Source organism: Colobus angolensis, unplaced genomic scaffold (genome assembly GCF_000951035.1).
Source record: "Colobus angolensis palliatus isolate OR3802 unplaced genomic scaffold, Cang.pa_1.0 Scaffold112, whole genome shotgun sequence".
Classification (NCBI taxonomy): Eukaryota; Metazoa; Chordata; class Mammalia; order Primates; family Cercopithecidae; genus Colobus; species Colobus angolensis.
This window is the reverse complement of record NW_012112253.1, coordinates 274,762-291,398: the sequence shown is the minus strand read 5'-3', so window position 1 is coordinate 291,398 and position 16,637 is coordinate 274,762. Positions and strand designations below refer to the sequence as shown.

At 44.1% G+C, this 16,637-nt stretch overlaps 1 protein-coding gene across 1 annotated transcript in view; it reads left to right on the top strand.

Moving 5' to 3' along the window:
- Window positions 1-16,637, top strand: part of ADAMTS17 (ADAM metallopeptidase with thrombospondin type 1 motif, 17) — a gene marked incomplete at its 5' end in the record, with an annotated part of 344,816 nt that overhangs the window by 139,758 nt on the left and 188,421 nt on the right. The gene's annotated exons all lie outside the window — the stretch shown is intronic.

Sequence of the window (16,637 nt, the reverse complement as noted above, 5' to 3'; positions counted from 1 at the left end):
ACAAAAAAGAGGGCCTCGCTCTGTCACCCAGACTGGAGTGCAGTGGTGTGATTGCAACTCACTCTAGCCTCATACTCCTGGGCTCAAGTGCTCCTCCACCTTAGCCTCCTAAGTTGCTCGGACTACAGGCTCACACCACCTTGCCTGGTTATTGGTGCCCTTTGACTTGCCAAAAAGGCAGACTACAGGTCCCTGTCTGTGAAATGCTGACTTTGCTCTCTTGCCCTTTTTTGGTCTCCCTTTCAGTTTTTATTTTCAGTTTGGGGGCAGAGGCCAAGGTGTGAGCGACTGTGAGGGTCCTAGAGGGTGTCTTCTTCCCACCCTCACTTCCAGGGACTGTGTGTGAAGAGCTGGTCCCGTGGCTGCCCTTTTGGTGAAATACGGAGTTGGCAGGTCAGCCTGTTGGGTGTCTTGGGTCAGGTATGAAAAGCATCATTTTCTCTTTCCACATTTGTTATATTATTACCCATGGCCTAGAAGACCAGAGCAGCCTTCAAATGCTGGTTGGAAACTTCTGGAATCTGGGGGTTTAGCATGAACCCTAAAGTCCAGGAACCAGATCACTTCTTGCTTCAACATGAATCATGTGTCCGGAGAAGCTGGTTCACCTCTCGCGAGTTGAGCCTGGTACCTGCCTGGCATTAGTCTTCAGTGATCCTTGTGTTTATAGCAACTCCTACAAAGTGACTGTAAAACTCATTTCCTTGTGAAAGGTGGCTCAGGAAGGAAAGCCAAGAGGGCTGGTTACCAAAGGAAAAGAAAGTCAAAGAGCACCCTACAACAATCATGTTTTCAACCTTAGGGATTTGCAAAGGGTTGTAAAGATGCCCCCTTTTGAACACAGTGGGCACGCTGACAGATAGTGCCTGCTCTAACTTTGTCATGGGCATGCTCATCACCATCTCAATGACCCAGCAATGATCCCACACACCAGGGATATGCAGTGCACCTTGTACCAGTGGGGGCTGAGGTCCTGGGTGATGGAGGAGGTGATGAGAGGTCAGTAGTTGCTTCACATGAGTCTGGCCCTCTTGGTCCAGATTAAAAGGACTTATTTGCAAATGGGAGTGCCAGACCACATTGATAATTGCGGAAAAGAGCAATGAAGAAAGGGAAGGAATGCCAGATATAGGCAAATGCCATCTTGCAAAAGGGAAATGAGACAAATGGCATACATTTCAACTTATGATATTAATATTGCTTATAGGAAGCATTCCAGAATGGCTCATCAAACATAATTTGTGAGCTCTCAGAAATAAAAGAGACAATCCTAGAAGTCATCCAAGGATTGTGCAAAGATAGGGGATGGAAAATTTTGCTCAGGTTTCTGCAAAACTCTCAGCCCTCCTGATGGGGGAAATATGGAGAACTGTGAGCTGGATACTGCTGCAGTTAAAGGAGTTTGTAACAGTTGGATAACCTTACTCAATGCATGCTTATTAGTAGAGGGAAGTCTGCCTGTGAAAGTTGCTTCCTGCCTGCCCCAGGGCACTGGAATCACTGCTTGTGTGACTGCTTTAGTCATGACCTGGCTGTGGAGATAGGTAGTATGCTCATCAGACATTGAGATGGCACCAAGCTGGGAGGGAAAAGAGTATGCAGCAATTCAGAGTCCATAAAGTTGTTGGTCACTTTGAAAAGTGGCCAAATGCAGCAGTGAATGATTGCATTTCATTTTTGCCCCATCCTATAATAGTAGTAGTATTTGCATTTTATAGAGAGGAAGATGAGGCCCAGGACACTCCACTGGTAAATGGCAGAGCCAGGCTTCAGGCCCTTTGTCAGTGTTGAAGTCTATGTACTCGCCATATGCGTTACAGCTTTCCAGATGGCATTTAATATCTCAGTTAAGTCTCAGATCCACTAATGTACAAGATGGAGGAGAAATGCAGCTTAATGACAGTATCACTGCCAGCAAGCATATCTGTCCCTACTTCCTTCTCATACTTCATTGACATTACTCATTGATCCCAGGACCTTCCCTTCTCCACTGAATTGCAACTCACAGGCCTTCCTAACTCTAGGCAGCCACTGCCAGTAGATTAGGGCTGGCATAAGAGATGAAACGAATTGACCGTCCCATAGGTGTGGAGTAATTGTTAGCTGCACACTCACAAAACCAGTGTGTTCTTGTGCTTTATTAACACCAGCCTCATCTTCGGAAATGAAGAAGGCAGTGTTAGTCCTGCCATGCCCTTCAGGGGTTAAGTGGCACCGAGAGGCTTGTGTTCAGCATGGGAAGTCTGTTTTAAGGAGGACTTCAGGAGCCAGAAGCATGTTCATATGCAAGGGAAGGGGATGATGAAGGAAACAGCTGGAAGAACTGAGTGTCTTTATGTGGATGAGGTGTGCAGGGGATACTTTGGAGGATACCAGGGCATGAGGGGTCTCTGCGCAGCCCCAGATGGCAGAGCTGAACTGCTGTGCTCCAAGTTACAGGAAAAGAGGTTGCAACTTAGTTGAAGAGCGTTCTTAACGTTGGAGTTCTTCAGAAGCAATGGGAAGTGTTGATTTTCTCACATTGGCGAGTTTGCACAAAGATGCTGCCTTCTGGCTTAGGGGTTGAAGTGGAGATTTTTGGAGTTTGAAGAGGTTTGAAGTGATCTCTGATCTCACTTTAGACCCTTGTGTTCTTGATTATGTGACATGGGGTCAACATGCGGGGCAAAAGAGACCAGGATCTGAGCAGTGCATGCTGTGGCTTCACAGGCAGTAAGACAAAACTTAAAACATGTATACCCTGTTGAGCAGTGGTAGATCTACGAGCTTGTTCTCAGGGCCTTATGTCTATTAATTCATCCCAACTATACCATGGGATAATTCCTGTCATTCTCTCCATTCTACAGGTAGGGAAACTGAGTCACAGGGAACTTAAGCAACTTGCCATGGTCCCAGAGTTTATAAGTGATGGAATCAGGATTTGAACCAAGAAGTAAGGTCTCAGTGTCCACACTGCTGACCACTATGTCTGTAGCCACAGACTTTAGCGCTTTCAGATTGCTTTCATGTGCACTGTCCATGTTAGGCATCCTCAGGGAGGAGACAGATGGTCTTGGCCCAGAAAAATAGAATGGTCACTGAGGAGCATGTCTGAATTTGGAGACAGAGGAGTAGGCATCAGCCTGATGTAATAGAGGAGTGATTAGCAAAAGCCATGGGGCCGGGAGGAGGAGAGGTGGTGAGCCCAGGCCACAGTGGGACAGGGCCCTATCATTCCTGCCACATACAGGCCCCAGAGCTCTGGGCAGGGCCCCCAGAAGAGAGGGGCTGTGATAGGGGACTATGGGAAGTCTGATCTGGTGATAGCCACAGCAGCATGATGGACAGAGGGAAGGTGGTGACAGACCAGAGGCAGGAGCGGAGTTCCCAGGTGGCAGCATTGGTCAGGAGGCACAGAGGAGAGACAGAACCTACGTTGGGCCCCAGGGCCTCAGAAATTCTGCTAAAATGTGTAGCCATGGTCTGGTCCCCAAAGAAAAAATCCTGAAGGCAGCTTTGCCACAAATCACTTACCCTCTATGTGCCCCAGTGTCCTCGTCCGTATAATGGGGACACTGACAGCCTCAGAAAAACATAAAGGTAATCTTCTCTAAATGTAACCAGATATCCTAGAGATTATTCAACAACAACAATAAAATGATGATGAAAGCTGGAAAGAAGAAGGCTCACTGGCCAGGGGCCCCAGGACTTGAGAACGACAACACAGTGAATTCTCTGGATTTTCTTTTCCTCTCCCCACATACCCCAATTAGGGGACCTGGAGGCCTGCAACCTGGAGCTGTCCACAGTCTTAGACATAAAACTCAAGAACAGCCTGCTCGTCCTGGCCAATGGACTGGGGAGACAAAGCCCAACAGAGACTGCATGGGGAGCCTGAGACCTCCTTCATAAACAGGACATAGTGAGCTGGCTACTCTACCTGCAGCAGCAGCAAACCCCAGGCCTACTCAACTTGTGCTCCACAACCAGGACACTGGTGGGCAGCTCTCTCTGCTAGCGGCAGCAGCAGCAGCAGCAGCAGCAGCAGCAGCAAAACCCCTTGTCTCCCTGCTGTTCCTGCACCCAGAAGCTTCTGTCTCCCTGACCCCACTACAGGAAGTGGCTCAGTGACACCCCGTAACACAGGGAAGTGCCTTTCACCCCCACAGATATCACCAGCAACGACTGAAGAGGAGCCTCAACAACACCATAAAAACAAAGCCGATTGGGATGACATGGCAAGGCCTCTAAAAACTAAACTATCGTTAGAATTAAAGCCCGCAAAAGTAAGCCAGGCCGACATGGCAAACCTAAACAGTGTGATGGCTTGCTACAATAGTATATTTAAACAGGATCAAGAGACTCCTAATATAATAACCAAAGTATTCAGGATGTAGTTGAAAATCACTGGTCATGCTAGGACTAGGCAAGCCACAATTTGAGAAAAATCAATCAACTGGCACCAGTGACAAATGTTGGAATTGTCTGACAACAATTGTAAATCATAATAATGCTGCCAACAATTAATTATACATTTTCTTGAAACAAAAACAAAATTTCAACAAAGAAATTGAAATTTTACAGAAGAACTAAATCTAAATGAAAATTACAGAACTGAAAAAATATAGGAACAACAACAAAATTATCATTGGATGGAATTTAGTAGAATGGAAATGATGGAATAGAATCAGTGAACTTAGATGAATATAATTCACTCAATATGAACAGAGAAAACACACTGGAAAAAAATGAGCTGGGCCTAAGGGATCTGTGGAAGATATAAACTTGTATCAGGAATCCCAGAAGCAGCCAGGCGCAGTGGTTCACACCTGTAATCCCAGCACTTTGGGGGAGGCCAAGGCAGGCAGATTACTTGAGGTCAGGAATTCAAGACCAATCTGGCCAACATAGAAAAACCCCATCTCTACTAAAAATAGAAAAATTAGTTGGGTTTTGTGGTGCATACCTGTAATCCCAGCTACTCAGGAGGCTGAGGCTGGAGAATCACTTGATCCCAGGAGGTGGAGGTTGCAGTGAGCCGAGATCGTGCCACCACACTCCAGCCAGTGTGACAGAGCGAGACTCTGTCTCAAAAAGAAAAAAAAATCCCAGAAGCAAAGGCAAAAGAGTGTAGGACTGGAAAAAGTATTTAAAGAAATAAAGTCTGAAAGTGTCCCAATTAAGTGAAGGACTAAGTCCGCAGATTCAAGAAGCTGAGTGAATCCCAAATAGGATAAGCTCTAAGAAATTCACACTGAGGCACATCAAAACTAAATTCCTTAAAGAAAAAACTCTTTAAAACAACCAGAGACCAGAGGGAGGAGCAAGATGGCCAAATAAAACAGAAGCCTCCATCAATTGTCACCCCCTGCCACCACCCCACAGTAACACCAAATTTAATAGCTATCTACACAAAAAGTGCCTTCATAAGAATCAAAAATCAGGTGAGCACTCACAGTACCTAGTTTTAACTTCATATCACTGAAGGAGGCACTGAAGATGGTAGGAAAGAGAGTTTTGAATTGCCAATGCAACCTCTTCCCCCACCCTTCAACAGCAGTCACAGTGTGGCACAGAGAGGTAGGTAATCTCTGTGCTTGGCAGAGGGATAGCACAATGAGTGTGGGACTTTGCATTGAACTCAATGCTGCCCTGTCACAGTGTGATATGGTTTGGCTCTGTGTCCCCACCCAAATCTCATTTCAAATTGTAATCCCATAATCCCCATGTCTTGAGGGAAGGACCTGGTGGGTGGTTGCTCCATGCTGTTCTTGTGATAGTGAGTGAGTGCTCACGAGATCTGATCGTTTTTAAGGGGCTCGTCCCCCCTCGCTCTTCTCTCTCCTGCCACCATGTGAAAAAGATCCTTGCTTCCCCTTTGCCTTTGGCCATGATTGTAAGTTTCCTGAGGTCTCCCTAGCCATGTGCAACTATGAGTCCACATGTTAAACCCCTTTCCTTTACAAACTACCCAGACTTGGGTATTTCTTTATAGCAGTGTGAAAAATGGTCTAATGCACAGTGGAAAGCAAAACTGGGCTGAATTCAGCTGACATCCATGGAGGGAGCATTTAGACTGCCCTAGCTAGAAGGGGAATCGCCCATCTCAGTGGTTGAAACTTGAGTGTTGGCAGGCCTCACCTTCGTGGGCTAAAGTGCTCTGGGGTTCTAAATAAACTTGAAAGACAGTTTTGGCCACAAGTACTGAAACTGCTAGTTAAGTCCTAGTGCCATGTTGGACTTGGAGCCAGCGGACTTGGGGGGTATGCAACTTAAGGAGACACTAGCTGAGGTGGCTAAGGGAGTGCTTGTGCCACCCCTCTCCCAACCCCAGGCTATGCTGCTTGCAGCAACAAAAATAACTCCTTCCTTCCTCTTCAGGAGAGAAGAGGGAAGGGTAAAGAGAACATTGTCTTGCATCTTGAATACCAGCTCAGCCACAGTAAGATAGGGCACCGGCCAGGGTCATGAGGCCCCCATTTTAGACCGTATCTCCCAGATGACAATTCTAGATACACACTTAGCCAGAAGGGAACCCATTGCCTTGAAGGGAAGGACCCAGTCCTGGCATCATTCATAACTTGCTGACTAAAGAGCCCTTAGCCAGCCCTGAATAATCAGCAGTATGCCCAGGTAGTATGCCATGGGCCTTGGCTTAGACTCGGAGATGTGGTGGCTTCAGGTGAGACCCAGCACTTTTCCATCTGTGGTGGCTATGGTAAGAGACTCCTTCTGCTTGAGAAAAGCAGAGGGAAAAGTAAAAGGGACTTTGTCTTGCACCTTAGGTATGAGCTTAGCCACAGTGGGGTGGAGCACCAAGTGGGCTCTTCGAGTCCCCAGTTTCAGGCCTTTGCTCTGGACAGCATTTCTGGACCTGTTCTGGGCCAGAGGGGAGCCCACTGCCCTAAATGGTGAGTCTGATGTCTGGCAGCATTCACCACAAACTGATTGAAGAGTGCTTGAGCCTTAAGTGAACACTGGTAGTAGCCTGGCCGTACTCCCCATGGGCCTTGCGTGGTGATAGTGGCCACAGGAAGAGGCTCCTCTGTCTGTGAAAGGGGAGGGAGGAGAGGGAAGGACTTTGTCTCTGGTTTGAGTGTCAGCTTAGCTGCAGTAGAATGGGCCACTAGGTAGATTTCTAAGGTTTTGACTCCATTGCCTGGCTCTTGGACAGCATCTCTGGATCCGTCTGGGGCCCAGGGGAACTTGCTGCCCTGAAGGGAAGGACAAGTCTGGCTGGCTCTGCTACCTGCTGATTGTAGCACCCTGGGACTTTGAGAGAACATAGGCAGTATCCAGGTAGTGGTTACAGCAAGCCTTGGGTAATCCCATTTATAACAGCCACGAATAAAATACCTAAGAATTAACCAGAGAAGTGAAAGATCTCTGTAATGAAAACTATAAAACACTGATGCAAGCTATTGAAGGGGACTCAAAAAAGTGGAAAGATATTCAGTGTTCATGAATTGTAAGAATAAATACTGTTAAAACATTCATACTACCGAAAGCAATCTACAGATTCAATGCAATCCCTATCAAAATACCAATGACATTCTTCATAGAGATAGAAAAAAAAAATCCTAAAATTTATATGGAACCATAAAAGACCCAAAATAGCAAAAGCTATCCTGAGCAAAAAGAACAAAACTGGAGGAATCACATTACCTGACTTCAAATTATACTGTAGACTGTAATAACCAGATGGCATAGGTACTGGCATTTAAAACAGATACACAGAGCATTGGAACAGAATGGAGAACCCAGAAACAAATTCATACATCTACAGTGAACTCATTTTTGATGAAGGTGCCAAGAACATACATTGGGGAAAGGACAGTCTTCTCAGTAAGTAGGGCTGGGAAAACTAGATATCCATATGCAGAAAACTGAAACTAGATCCCTTTCTCTTGCTATGTACAAAAATCAAATGGATTAAAGGCTTAAATCTAAGACCTCAAACTACGAAACTGATAAATTAAAACAGTGGGGAGACACTCCAGGACAGTGGTCTGGGCAAAGATTTCTTGAGTAATACCCCACAGGTACAGGCAACCAAAGGAAAATTAGACAAATGGGATCACATCAAGTTAAAAAGCTTCTGCACAACAAAGGAAACAACCAGCAAAGTGAAGAGACAACCCACAGAATGGGAGAAAATATTTGCAAACTACCCATCTGACAAGAGATTAATAACCAGAATACATAAGAAGCTCAAACAAGTCTTAGGAAAGTATCTAATAATCTGATTTAAAAATGGGCAAAAGATCTGAATAGACATTTTTCAAAAGAAGACATACAAATGGCGAACAGGCATATGAAAAAGTGTTCATCATTGATCATCAGAGAAATGTAGATCAAAACTACTGTGAGATATCATCTCACCCCAGTTAAAAAGGTTTTTATCCAAAAGACAGGCAATAACAAATGCTGGCAACCCTCATACGCTGGTGGGAATGTAAATTAGTACCAACACTATGGAGAACAGTTTGGAGGTTCCTCAATAAACTAAAAATAGAACTATGATGTGATCCAGCAATCTCTCTGCTAGGTATATACCCAAAAGAACGGAAGTCAGTATATTAAAAAGATATCTGCATTCCCATGTTTACTGTAGCACTATTCACAATAGCCAAGATTTGGAAGCAAGTGAAGTGTTCATCAACAGAGGAATGGATAAAAAAATATATGGTACTTATCACAATGGAGTACTATTTAGCCATAGAAAGAATGAGATCCTATCATTTGCATCAATGTGGATGGAACTGGAGGTCATTACATTAAGTGAAATAAGCCAGGCACAGAAAGATAAAGTTCACATGTTCTACTTCTTTGTTGCAGTTAAAAATTAAAACAATTGAACTCACAGAGAGTAGGATGATGGTTACCGGAGGCTAAGAAGGATAATAGGAGGCTGGTGGGGAAGTGAAGATAGTTAATGGGTACAAAAAGTAGTTAGAAAGAATGAATAAGACCTAGTATTTGGTTACAACAGGGTTGTAGCTATAATTTAAATGTACATTTTTAAATAACTAAAAAAATATAATTGGGTTGTTTGAGATGATGATACCCTGTTTGCCCTGATGTGATTATTACACATTGCATGCCTGTATCAAAATATCTCATATACTCCATAAATACATGCAGCTACTGTGTACCCACAGAAATTAAAAATTGAAAATAAAATCAGGAACAATGTATTGCCTATAAAGGAACAGCAATTTGGATGACAATAGGTTTCTCATCTGAAACTATAGAGGCCAAAATGAAGTGGCACAAGGTTTTTTTTTTTTTTTTTAGACGGAGTCTTGCTCTGTCGCCGGGGCTGGAGTGCAGTGGCCGGATCTCAGCTCACTGCAAGCTCCGCCTCCCGGGTTTCCGCCATTCTCCTGCCTCAGCCTCCGAAGTAGCTGGGACTACAGGCGCCCGCCACCTCGCCCGGCTAGTTTTTTGTATTTTTTAGTAGAGACGGGGTTTCACCGTGTTAGCCAGGATGGTCTCGATCTCCTGACCTCGTGATCCGCCCGTCTCGGCCTCCCAAAGTGCTGGGATTACAGGCTTGAGCCACCGCGCCCGGCCGCTTTTTTTTAAGTATTGAAATAATTCTCAATTTCCAATCCTATGTCAAATAAAACTATCCTTCAGGAATGAAGAGAAAATACAGACATTCTCAGAAAAAGGAAATCTAGTAGAATTTGTTGCTAGCAGACAGACCCTTAACGAATGGCTGGAATAAGCTCTCCAAAGAAAATGGTAGCAGAAGAATCTGTATCCTTCAAAACAGAATGGGCAAAAGAACAACAGAAGAATGGTGAAAGAACAACAGAATGGGTAAAAGAACTACATATTATAGAGTATTCTTCACTTCATAAAGTTTTCAAATCATATTCTAGCATTAAAGCATAAGTTATAACATTTCATGTATGTAGATGGAACACTTAAGGCAGTGCATTGTGGGGAGGGTACAAGGATCTAAATAAATATAACATTTCTCTACTTAACTCAGAGTGGTGAAATGTCAACACCAGTTGGCTGTGATGTGTGTTTATGGTAATACCCCGAAAAACTACTAAGAAAACTATACAGAGTGATATTTTTAAAAACATGAATAAATCAAAATCAAACTCTAATTGATGTTCAAGTAACCCACAGGATGTCTAGAAGAAAAGAAACAAAAGAAACAAAACAAATAATAAAATGGCACACTTAATCCCTAACGTGTCAGTAATTGCTTTCAGTGATCTAAAAAAATACTCCAGCTAAAAGACAAACATTGGCAGAATGGATTTAAAAATATGAACTAACTCTGTGCTCTCTGAAAGAAACTCATTTCAAACATAACGACATAGGTAGATTGAAAGTAAAATTTTAAAAATGGAAAAAATACATCATGCAAACATTCATTTTGGAAAAAAACAGGAATTGCTATATCAGTGTCAGAAAAAATAGACTTCAGAGGAAAGATTACCGGGGCAAAGGGGGACATTGTGTAATGATAAAAAGGTCAACCCACCGTAAAAGATACAGCAACCTTTAATGTAGGTGTACCAAAATAAAGAGATTCAAAATACATGAAACAAAAAGTAACCCGAGAGAAAAAGTAGATGAATCCACAATTATAGCTAGATGAATCCACAATTTTAAAAAGCTGTTTTCAAAACCTCCCTCTCAGCAATTGATGGAAAATACTAGACAGAAAATTAGCAAGGATATAGAACCAAACATCAACCAGCAGGATCTAAAGGACATTTATAGAACACTCCATCCAACAACAGCAAAATATACCTTCTCAAGCTGTCATGGAACATTCAGCATTATAGACTACATCCTGAGGCACAAAGCAAACTGTGACAAGTTTAAAAGAATTGAGATCATGTAAGGTATATTCTCTGACCTTATAATGGAATCAAACCGAAAATCAGTAACAAAAAGACAACAGGAAAATCTCTAAACACTTGAAAATTAAATAACACATTTCTGGATAAACCATAAGTCAGAGAAGAAATTTCATTGGAAATAAAAAATACATAGAACTGAATGAAAATGAAAACACATTTGATCAAAATTTGTGGGATATAGCTAGAGCAGTGCTGAGAGGGAAATGTATAGCTGTTAAGTGCTTACATTAGAAAAGAGGAAAGATTGCGAATGAATAATCATAAGTTCCTAGTTCAAGAAGCTACAAATGCAAATGTAAAATGGTACAGCCACTCTGGAAAAGTTCCTTTTAAAACTTACCACATGGCCCAGCAATTGCACTGTTGTGCATTTATCCCAGAGAGTTGGAAAGTCATTTTCATGCAAAAACTTGCACATGAGTATTCATAACAAATCTATTCATAATAGCTCAAAACTTGAAACTACCTAAATGTGCTCCAATGGGTGAGCAGTTAAACTGTGGTATGTCATATCCTGGAATACTACCTAGCAATAAAAATGACTTATGGGTACACACAGCAATGTGGATGGACCTCAAGGAAATTACACCAAATTTTAAAAAGCTAGTTTACAAAACATACATAATGCATAGTTCCATTTATATAACATTTGTGAAATAACAATTATTGAGATGGAGAGCAGATTAGTGGTTGCCAGGGTTTAAAGGATAGGGGAGGAGGGTGGGCATGGTCATAAAAGGGTAGTCTTGTGGTGATGGTACAGTTAAGTTTCTTGATTGTGGTGGTTACACAAAGATACACATGTGATATAATTGCATAGAGCTCTACACATATGGATGAACGCATGTATAAGTGGTTTAATCAGAACAAGTTTTGTGGATCGTACCCAATGTCAGAATCCTGATTTTGATGTACTGTATTTATGCAAGATGTTGCCATTGCAGGAGGCTAGGGGAAGGGTGCATGGAACCTACCTGTGTTTTTCCTTTCAACTTTCTGTGAATCTGTAGCTGTACAGAGAAAAGATAAAATGCCTTGAGGATCTTTTAAAAATCCAGATGTCCAGGTCACACTTCATACCAATTAAATCATGATTTCTACAGGTGGGATTTAGGCATCTGTCTTTTTTTTTTTAAAACTCCTTAGGTGACTCCAGCATGTAGCCAAGTTTGAGAACCTGTGCTCCTTAATGTGAGCAGTTGTCGTAAATGTCATCTTCCTCCTCATTGTTAGAGCAGCACTGGTAGTGTACTGTTTGTACACTATCCTCCATGCTGTGTACTGTTTGAAGCACCGTGCATTCACCATCCCATCTCTCCATCAGTAATAACCACTCTTCCTTCTTCACTGCCATCATTAGGCCTCCTTTCCCATTGGAGAGTGGTTGGCCACTGACCAGTGGTTCTGGAAGCATAGAAATGCAGACCTTCCTCATTCTTTCACAGTGGCACCCACCTCATGAGGGAGTTTGCGCCTGTGGTCTGGGCAGCAGGGCCAGGAAGACAGATCACAGGGCAGGCCATGGTCTAGGGGTTGGTCCCCTATCTTGCTTCGGCTGCCGGGTTAATCCATTTCGTAATTTCTTATGTCCTAAAAAGGAAAGACTTGGCTGCCAAAAATAAATGTTTACATGCCTGTGACATTGAGAATGATGAATCTGCCTTGGGACTGGAGGGTGTGGAAGGGAGGAAAGACGTGTGGAATCTTGCCAAGCAATAAGCAGGCAGACTCCATTGCACTCTCCAGGGGCACCATTCACACAGACAACGAGGTCACCCCAAGCTGAAGTTGACACTGGTGAGATCTGAGGAAGGCCAAGAAGGAGCTGGTGGTCTCCTAGGACTGAGAACCAAGAGACAAAAGGGGACCAGAAAGAGTACAGATGACCAAGCCACATAAATTCACCTCTGAGTTCAGAGTCTCCATCACGCCCTGGGACACATTCCCTCACCTAGAAGTCAGCTGCTGTTCAGGCTCCCTTTGTACATTAAGAGTTGAAATGTTGGTTTCTTTTCCTAAAGAATTAGGATTCTCTTGAAGACCTTAAAATGGGGCTGGGGGGCATACGATGTTTGTAGATGCATGAGCCCTCCACTGCCTCAGTCCAGTGAAATCATGCTGACCTCCTACCTGAAGTAGAAGGAAAATCCTTTGGCTGTGCCAGTTGACCAAGGAAAAGGACAGAAGGCTGTTCCTTGGACAGCTGGTGTTCCAGACCAATTAGTCTCTGCTCTATTGATTGCCAAATTTGGCACTAATTCCTTCCCTAAACACAAGTTGAAAGCAGACATTTAAATAAATGGCAATATCAGAGTAACTTTTTTTTAAAAGGCATAGGCACTGGAACAGCTGAGTACCCTTACTTTTTCTGATTCTTGTTTCACTCCAGATGTGAGATTGAATCCCATCACAGCTGGGCTGCAGTAGGCTGCGAGGGGAGGGTGAGTTGGCAGGCAGGACTGGGAGATGCTGGAAGGTGGGTGCTTCTTTTTTTCCCTGATACTTTCTGCCCAGGGCTGCACATTCTGGGAGGCATGGGACCTGCTGGAACCACCCTTTATTGACAGTGGGAGGCTTTTTGGCTGAAACACCTTTTCCTTTTCCATTTCAGATGAGATTTTGTGGAAAGAGCCTCTTTTCCTGTCTTAATGACCCATTATCAACTACAAAGTTGCAGCTAGTAAAAGTATCTATTATCGTTTATGCAATCCTTTCAGTTCCTTGCTTGAAACCACATTCCATCCTCTAAACATGAAAGTTGCTTTGAGCCAAAATCCAGAGAGGGTTTGAGGACAAGTTGTGTACACAGTCATTAAGACAGCCAAAAGAATATATTTTTATCCTGTGAAATGAATGCCAGTTGAGCAGTAATGATTACTGCAAGAAGCTATAATTTATACTAGGAGAAGTGAATGTTTTTTTAAGGTAAAAAAGTATTACTTTAGAAGAGCCTCAAAAGTATATTTAAAAAGTAAACGAAATACCAGTAACAATACTCCCAAAGACTAAACTGCATGGAAATTTCAAAAACGAGCCCTTGGTGTTAGAAAAACAATGAGTCTGTGGAATACCCAGGATACTTGAGACAGAGTCGCACAAACTAAGATTTAGTAACCTAGCCGCAGTGTGATTACAGTTTCTGAACTTTGTCTGTTCCTTAGAATATTCCCTGTCGGCGTAGACTCTAGATGAAACACCGGGGCCTTGTATTTTAGTTGTGTCCAGAATCTGCCAACACTATTTCCCTCCCCTGTCTCACCCAAAATTGGGAATCTGAGCAGAAATAACAGTGAGAATGTTGACTTTAACCAATAAATGATTGTCCTGAATGTTGTATTGCCTGGCTAAGAAGTTAGTGTGAGTTATTGCCATTGTATCAACTTGGACTTCTCCCTGGACTTTGTGGGCAAAAGGAGAGAAGCTTAAATGGGAACAAGAGCTCTGTCACATTGTAAAGAGGGGGCTTGATCTCTGTTTTCCAGTAAGGCAGGTGGGGGACTGTGCCTGGAAGATGCATGAAGGTAGATCTCAGCTCAGAGTAGGAGAAAGCTGTGGCTCTGGTCCTGCCTGAGCTATTCTCGGACAGCCTGTTTCTAGTGGTGACGTTTGGCTCCAGTGGTACAGTCGACTCACCCGGGAGTCCCTGTAAAATTCGGATTCCTGGCCCATACTCCAGAGAGCCTGGTTTACTTGGTCTGAGGTGGGCCCCAGATATTGATGTGTTAAAAGTTTCCCAAGTGATGCTCACATGCAGCCAGGAGTGATAGCCACAGTGGGATGCTTATAGTGTAACCGAGAAATTGGTTCAGTAGCTTGCCACTTGCAGAGTCCAGTGAACAAGAGCGAGGTCTGGTATAAAGAAAGCGACTTTTTATTCCAAAGTTAGCTTAGGGGAGGAAGGACAGGCTTCCTATCTTAGGGGTATTGTTTCCCTTTTGGAGCAGAAGGTGAGCACTTTTAAAAGACAGGCGAGGAGGTAAATCAGCAGGTTAGGGCTCCGTGTGCCAGCTTGGTGCCTTGTCTACCAGGTGGTTGACTTCGGGTCCTCATGGGCGGAAATAGTTTGTGAGGGTGTCCAAAAACTCTAGCAGGCATACTTTGGGTTGTAAATCGACTTCTCTCTCAAGGCAACCTCCTGGTGGGTGAGAGTTCTGCTCTGGAGCTTCTAAACACATAGATGAACTTGCCCTGTAGGGAGTGTCTGGTAAAGAGGAGGTAAAAGACTGTAATTGCATTTCTAAAAAGCTAAGTAGGAAGTGGGGAAAAAGAAGAAAGAGAAAAGAAGAGAAAAAAAATAGCTTGTTCCTTTGTTAGAAGTGCTTGTTCCTTGGTACCTCAAGAAAAAATTAGCATTCAGACAAAAAGTTGTCTCAGCAAGGCAAATTTACTGTCTGCAGAAGGGGTGTTCTTTGCAGATGGAACAATGGTGAGAGCACACCTGAATAAGGGAGGGAAGGGGGATCTTATTCCTGATGCAGGTAGCCCTTACTGCTGTGTCGTTCTTCTGTTGGCTAGGGTGGGACCACACAGTCTAAGCTAATTCTGACTGGCTATTTTAAAGAGAACAGGGGTATGAGCCAGTGTGGCAGGGTGAATAGTTTGGCGGGAAAGACAATTAGGAACAGGTAACTAAAGGTGACTTAGGTCAGAGTAGATGACTGGGATGAGTCAAGACAGAGCAGGTGACCAGAGGTGTGTCAGGATGGAGCAGGTGACCAGGATGTTCTTAGAAGCAGAGAAGCTGTTTTTATTTTGTTGTGTCCTTGGTTCCATTCATTTATGAACATTTACCGGCCCCTTCCATGTGGTGAGCACTGAGCCAGGCTGCCAGGAGGTTCTGGGCCATTGAGGTGTAGAGAAGCATGACCAGTCTTGCTTTTGGAGGTTCTCCAAAGACCTTGAAAGGCCACTGGGGTGCTCAGGAGCTCAGCAGGAGGGATGCTGTCTGCTGGCGAGGACTGGGGCTGCTGCAGGAAGGATGGGACCTGCAAGCTGGGCCCACGAGAGGGGAGTGGCATCCAGATGGGGCGAAGGGCATGAGCAAAGGCACTGGGGTAAAGGGATGTTGTAAGAGCATGCAGGGGTCAGGGCTTGTGTCACTTGATTGACAGCTCCCTCAGGCCTCCCTGACCTGTGACATGCATTTCATAGCCCTGCGAGGTGGGATGGAGGAGGATGCACTCCTGCCCTTGCTCCCACCCCAGCCTCCTGGGCAGGTGGAAAGGCAGCATCCAAATAATGAGGCTATAAAGTCCCTCCTGGCTTACGGGTCTTAAGGAAGGAAGGAAGGGGGTAAGGCCATTAGGAGCAGGAAGCAGTCTGTCCTTGCACTGTCTGCTGCCCAGAGCATCTGTCCCGTCAGACATCCCCTGGGAGGTCTTTGAACTTTGGAGGCAGAAGGCTCTCTCAGCTGCAGCCCTTCCTGCAGATCAGCTAATCCCCTCCTCCAACTGGCCTTTGAAGGGTATAGGAAGTGCTGGGGGCTGGTTTCTACTGCCTATTAAAATGGCTCCCCATAGGAGAACCGGTGACAGGGGCTGCCCCTAAGTGGGGCAGCAGGCACCTAGGAAGCCGGTATGGGGGATGGGCTCAATTTTTAACTCGCAGCCCTTGATATCCTTTGAATTTCTACCATGCACTTATTTTAGCTACTCAATAAATTAATGGGTGCCACCAGCCAGGCCTTCTCCTGTTATTGGCTGAGATAAACCCTCCCTGAGAAATCTACCAGTCAGAATTGTCAGTGGAAAGCTTATTAAATCT